The 6,845-nt window shown below is 51.7% G+C and overlaps 1 protein-coding gene across 1 annotated transcript in view; it reads right to left on the bottom strand.

Moving 5' to 3' along the window:
- LTBP2 (latent transforming growth factor beta binding protein 2) overlaps positions 1-6,845 on the bottom strand; it is a 92,351-nt gene that overhangs the window by 30,532 nt on the left and 54,974 nt on the right.

Here is a 6,845-nt window from a genome sequence, read left to right as displayed (position 1 = left end):
TCGATCTGCCTGTTCTGTTCCCCACTCTGTTTCTGGTGAATCTTCTCACAGCTCCTGCACCTCTGGCCTGTACCCCAGTTCTGTATGCATAAATAAATAAATCTTTAAAACAAATTTCACAGGGTGGGAGCAAGCATGCTTAAAAAAGACACTTCCCAGCACGTACGACTGGGAAGCAGGAAGATGTCTCCCATTCTGGAGGGACACGTGATGTGCCCCGCTGGGATGCGCTGGCAGGCAGCCCCTGCCGACCACCACCTGCTCCCTCCCACGGGAAAGGCACACATGGAGCAGCATCAGTTGGTCTCAAGCCATAGGAGCAACTCATCCTGAAGTCCGATGACTTCTTTACCAAGACGGAGCTGGCAATTCTCATGAAGCAGAAGGGATGGTCACGCTGCTCCAATTAAAAATTCCACGGAAATTCTATTCCGCTGCAAAGTTTTGCTTGACCAGCTTAACCACATGCTGACGTGGAGATAAGTGTGGACACCCCTAGCAGGGGGGCCTGCTGGTAGCAACTGAGGACAGGGAGGAAGGAGGAAAGAGAGGAAGATGTTTGGGAAACTCAGAAAGCCAGCTGATGGGTGCAGGACATTATATGGAGATAGTGTGAGGAGCTGGAGGTGAGAAGGGGTGAGGCGGTGGGGGGGGGCGGATGTTAACAAGGGGACACTGTTCAGCACTTGGGGATGCTTGGCCAGTGGTACATATTATTGTCTGCTTCTCACATTAACCCTGCAAGACTGGGACCACTATTTGCATTTACAGATTAGGGAAGTGACGCTTAGAAGGGACTGAGTCATGGTTGAACACAGGCCTCTCCTCTGGCTGTGAAGACCACATTCCTTCTGGGCCATTTCTGCTGTGGAAAGGGAGAGAGGGGGCAGAGCAAACTGGGCACAGAGAGGTCAGGCAGCATAGCCAAGGTCACACAGCTAGTGGACAGAGCTGGATTAGGAAGCCAGGCAGTCTGCCTCTAGAGGGTAAATTCTGAACCATCTCTCTCTCTCCTGCCTTCGGATAAGTGAATGAAGCATCCATGACAAGCCAGAGAGTTGTCCAGGCTGAGAGCCCTGGGTCTGGGACACACCTGCCAGCTGATGTCTGTCACCCTTCCTGGAGACCCTCCCTCCTTTTTTCCACCAGGGGTCAGGAGAGCGAATGGGGAATAAAAAAACAAAGGCAGAGACCCCCAGAAGGAGGTGAGAAGAACTCATCAAACGCCGGATAAATGTCCCACTGTGTAGCACCACAGTGCCACACAGACTTGATCAAAGAAATGGAAAGGAACCAGAAGTGTCCTCAAGGTCTCTCAGCCAGAGCAAGGGTAAAACAGGTGTTAAAACATTGGGAGAGGGCCCTCCCTGGTGGCGCAGCGTGTTAAAGCACAGCACTAAGAAGCTTAAGCCACTTCCGCATGAGTTCGATTCCTGCCTGCCCCACATGGCGTGGCAGACCTCTCCTGACCCGCCCTCTGCTTCCCTCAGCAGTGTACTTTGTCGATCTGCCTGTCCTGCTCCCCACTCTGTCTCTGGTGAAGCCTCTCACCCTCCACATCTCTGGCCTGTACCCCAGTTCTATATGAATAAATAATGCTTAAAAAAAAAACATTGGGAGAAGAGAACTGGGGAGACCTAGTGGATCTAGAGAGAAGGTGGCCAAGGGTGTGATTCCCACGGGAGAAAGTTGGGTGGTTGCTGACCCCTTGCCATCGAACTCTAAGACCCGAGAAAGCCAAAGCCCCAGGGCCAGCCCAGCCTGACCCCAGAAGCCTGCACATAGTAAACTGAGCGTGCAGGGCTGGTGGACGCACCTTTCCTGGTGGGAAACCTGGGCCAGGTGGCCTGGGACATGAGCCTCTGTCCACTCCCTGCTGCACCTTGGCCTGATCACGGGCCTGATCACAGACCCTGGCTTCAGCCTGTCGCTGACCTGCTGATTCTTCCCCTTGGTTGCTGGGACTCCCAAGAAGGCCTGAACAGGAGCTAACTAATTGCTTGAGACAGTTTTGGCCCCGATGCTTTGACAAAACTCAGGGAGGAGATGGTGGAGACATATGTCTGGCCACAGGGCTGTTTACAAGTCACGGCGATCTCAGCCTTGATGACAGATGGCTGCAGCAGGGATATGTGGAGGGTCCCGCAGCGCACATCCCACTCCCAGGGAACATGCACACACAATCACACACGTGCACACACAATCACACACGTGCACACACACTGGCACTCTGTTCATTGCACAGGGGCATGTGAGCAGGCTGGCATTGAGCCCCTAATTAGCAAAGCTTGGGTGGTGAGCTGGAGACATGTCCACTCCCCCAGAGCAGTGGAAAGAATGTGGGTGCTGGGGCAGTGACACCCACTTGTAACTCCTGACTCCACTCTGACTAGCTATGTCACCTGGGCCCATTTCTTAATCTCTGCCAGGTTTTTTTCAACTGTCGAGGTGGGTGGGGGGGACAAAAACCGTTTGTGGCTTGTTGTGAGGCTTGACTTGACTAAACAAGAAACAGCACAGCACAATGAGGGCATGGTCCCTGTAGAAACTCCCCGGGCTTAGCTCCCCTTCTTCACTCCCTGGGCCCCCCTTTTCCTTCTTCCCTCCCTCTCTTCCTCTCTTTCTTCCAGCATCCCTCTGCAACACTGAACAGAAGCTAGCAAGCTGTCTGGACCCCTCACTGGCTGGGTGGATGTGGCAAAGTACTCAACCTCTCTCGCTATTGGTAAAATGGGTTGACATCTCCATTCTTATGAGCACTAAACAAGCATGCAAGACTCTGAGCACGGGGCTGTCACCTACTGGTAACAATATCCTAATGTCTGTTGGTCTGGTTTTCCTTGGGGAAGTCCTATGGACCTGCCCAGTGATTATGGAAACTCCCTCCCAAGAGGAACACGCCTACATTCAATGTGGGCATCTTGTCACCACATAGTAAGGAGGAGCGGGGTCTGGCCAGATCCCCGACTCAGACAGGTGCCACTCCAGCCACTGTCACCATCCTCCCTGGGGCTCTCCAGACCCAAGATGCCATGTATGACCCACACCCCAGCTGGGGTAGGGAGGGTGCTGGCTTGAGCTGAGGCACAATTTCCGGGAGGCTTGGAGTCCCTTGGAAGGATCTTTCAGTACATCCCTGAGCCAGAGACACTGCTTTGTTTCAGCTCAAAAACTGTAATTCTGAACACCCCATTTCTTTAGGGCCGGACACTGGGCGTCTCACCCAGAGTCCCAGGGAGTAGGGGCCCCACCCCAGCCCAGCTGTTCCCCAAGCCAGGGTCCTCTAGTGTTGAAATGCTCATGCCAAGTGCACACAAAGAGGCGTGGGAAGCTGATTATAGTGCCAGAAGCAGGGGTCAGGGGTCACAGTGGGGTGGCAGGCCCAGGTTATCTGCAGTATGGAGCGAGTGACACCAGCTTCATAGACCTACACCTGGAATTCTCCTGGTGGGCAAGGGCCACGAAAGAACTGAGGCAGGCCAAAGCTTGCTTTCTATTGAGGGTTTCAAAGAAATTTCTATGCATCTATATAAACCTCCATTGCCTCAAAGATCAATTTCCTCCCCTAACTCCTTCCACAAACCCATTCTTAGTAGGCACACTCATCACGCATGGAATTCACCCCATTATTTCACTAAGAAGTTGCTGTTTTCAATAAGTTATTCCTTGCACCCATTTTGTGTAGTTTTGCTTACTACACATGGGCTTTTGTCCTCCAAAGAACTATACAGAACAAGCCTATGAAACAACCCTACCTATCAACCCCAATCTTCCTGAAGGATGTTGTCCTTCATCACATAGACTCATGAAACACATCCCTGGGTGCACGCTCCTGGTTGTGAAATTCTGGCCCAGAACCCTGGTTTTTGTCATCTTTAGGCAGGCACAGGCCTCCCCAGAATTATTAGGGAGATCCTTGGTCAGCTGTGATTCAGACACATTGTGGTTTGAATCCTAGTTCCTCCTGTCCTAGCTGTGTGACCTTAGAAAATTCCTCAGCCTCTCTGAGCTACATTTTCCTTATCCCTCAAAAGGTGGTAAGTATCCTTAGCTTGCAGGTGGCTGTGGCAACAAAATCAGATAAAGCTGGTAAAGATCCCAGTATAATATAAAAGCTTAGGAACTGGCAGCTGTTACTGTTTATAAGAGGAAAGACGCAGTATTCCTTGATGGGGTAGAGCAAGAGAATCAGCTCCCTCTGGACATGCAGGGAGGGGCCTGGGCTCTGAGGTGAACTCATCCTATGCCAGGCAAATGGAAAGGCGATATCATGGCTAACAGCTGGAGCCCACCGCTGCGGGCTCTGCTGCCCCAGCAAAGGGACCTGGGGTTGACACATCTAGAGCCATACCAGATGGGACAGTGGCCAACTTTCCAGTCAACCCAGATGTCTTCCTAAGATGAAGACTCAAAAATGTGGTCTCAATCAAAGTGGCTTTTGAGTGCCGTGTGCTCTCCAGATCCTGTCAGGGGCACTTTGGAAGCTCTGAGCCGGGACCCCCAAGGGGACAGGAAGGCATGGCTCAGACAGTCCTAGAAGGTCAGCAGCATCTGCCACCTCGAATGATGGCAGAAGGGGGAGCCAGTACTGGCCCAGATTGATTCTCTGATCCATCTCTCTGAGAAAGAGACTCTGGGGAACTTTTCTGGAATAAAAGGGATTTGTCTGTGCCATGTAACTGAGAGTCCAAAGCAGTCTTTTCCTATGTCAGAAATAGCAACATTCCACAAAGACCTTCTTTGACAGGCCAGCATGGAGCTTCACAAGCCAAAGGTGATTTAGGGGAAGCCATGAAATTATACGGCTCCCCAGCTGCTGGCTTCATTACTCCCCTCGCCCCTTAACTCCATTGGACCACCTCACTAGGAATGAAAAAGTTCTTCCTGAGTGGCCCAGCCTTAGTTTAATCAGAAAGCAAATAGAGGCTCAGAGGAGCAAAATCCCGGGGTCTAAGAATGTTCTAGAACCACAAAGTCCTGTCTTGCCTGCCAGTAGCTTGCTTGTCATACCTACTTAAAGAAAGATCTCCTAGCGTGGCTCCAGGCCCAGGCATGGAGTTAGGTGTCTGGCACCCTGTCAACATAAACAAGGTCCCCCAGCACCTTGCCCCTTCTCTATACAATACCCAGCTGCACTTTAATGTGTTTTAAATGTTTACGTTGCCCTGGTCTTTGTTATTTCTTGCTCGGTGTGCAGGAATGCTTGACATTCCAGGCTCTGCAGCCTGGAGCCCAGCTTGCTGAGATGTGCTAAACACGGGGGTGGGTGGTGGCAGAGATGCCACTGGGGACAGGGAGGGAGCCAAGGTTCAGCCTCGGGTATGCTCTGCTCCAGGAAATGTTGCTCACTCTTGGTCTCACCTGCATATGCAATTTTCTTGCTAAGCTCTTCTCCATCTCTTCAACTCGCTTACTAAATAATTCTACAGATCTCATCCCGGATGTCACCGCCTATAAGATGCACCAGCCTGAGCTCGGATTCCCCTACCCCACAGTGTATAATGAGTGGGTTTTGTGCTGCAGGAAAATCCGCACCTAAGGGAATCAGCGGCATCCTAGATTTGTGTTTTTGAAAGGACCATTTTGAACAAATGGAAGGCACCCTTTTCTCTAATTTGCACACAGGGGCTACAGGACCCATCAGTGGCCCCCGTTCTGCTATCTGTGTCCTCACGGTGTTTAGCACTGGTCTAATCATTGGCACTTCCTCTGATGCCCACTATGTCTATGCCCTCCTGCTTAACCCCCAAACTCAAAACTATATGTAGCAGAGGAGAGACACGATTTCTACCTCACTCTCCACTTTCGTCCAGGGCCTGCAACCTAGGGCACTTCACAGGGTGCCTCATCCCTGTACCTACTTGCTGACTGAGCAGAATGTGGGGTAGTCCCTAGGGTGGTGGACAAGGAAGGAAATCAAGAAAAGAAGTGGAAAACACCCCTTGCCTACAGGGGGCGCTGCTGAACAGCTTACTCCTCTCGGTGGGGCAGTGGGTTCTTAGCTTTTCCCTCTTGGAAGGGATACTTTCTGATGATAACAGCCAAGCACATGCATCATCTCATCTACCCTCCAGAGTGCCAGCACCTTGTGAAGCTGGCACTCTTACTGCCTTCGCAGAGAGAGGTCGGGGACAGAGCTTAGACTGGTACCTGCTCTGTATATACACTCAAGCCTGGAAGTTAATGCCAGCTTGCTGCTCCACCAAAATTCTACCACACTATGAAGTTGTCCACACTTAGTTTTAGTTTGGAACCTGTGGTCACCGATCCACAACCGAGTCTGAAGTTAGGAATAGCCCTGCCCCCTTCCACTTTTAGGTCCCGTGCCAGGCCCCCCACAAAGTCTATTCACTAAGTAGACTGTTGACAGACAAAGGCAATACATGCCAGGCCCAGGGCCATGAGTGAGGCCTTGGGAGAGACAGTGGAGAGGGCTGAAGCCACACTCAGGCTCCGGGCCTCATCATCCACCTGCCAGCCCTAAGATCAATGCCTACGAGACCAGCACGAACTGGCACCAGGCTCACTCAGGAGGGCACACACGAGGTGCCCCCTTTAACCAGGTATTCTATTCATTTGCCGAGTGGGTGAATGAATGACAAGGTGTTAGCTTTTTTCCCAACAAGAGGACAGGGCCCTGAGTTTCCCATTTTCCAAGGCTGAAGACATTCTGGGACACTCTGATTCAAAGACTGGAAGGCAGGAAAGATTTGGTGAGGAGAGAGGAGGCAGCTTAAGAGCCTCTCCAAGGAGAGATGAAGGACAGGCTGAATCACCAAATCGAGACTTCTGGGTCCCTGTCCCTGGGCAGGGAGTACGTGGAAGGGAGTATGGCTGGGATCCCT

This window comes from Condylura cristata, unplaced genomic scaffold, assembly GCF_000260355.1.
Source record: "Condylura cristata isolate star-nosed mole 26May11 unplaced genomic scaffold, ConCri1.0 scaffold00013, whole genome shotgun sequence".
Classification (NCBI taxonomy): Eukaryota; Metazoa; Chordata; class Mammalia; order Eulipotyphla; family Talpidae; genus Condylura; species Condylura cristata.
Note: the sequence above shows the minus strand (reverse complement) of the source record. Positions and strands in the feature narration are given on the sequence as shown.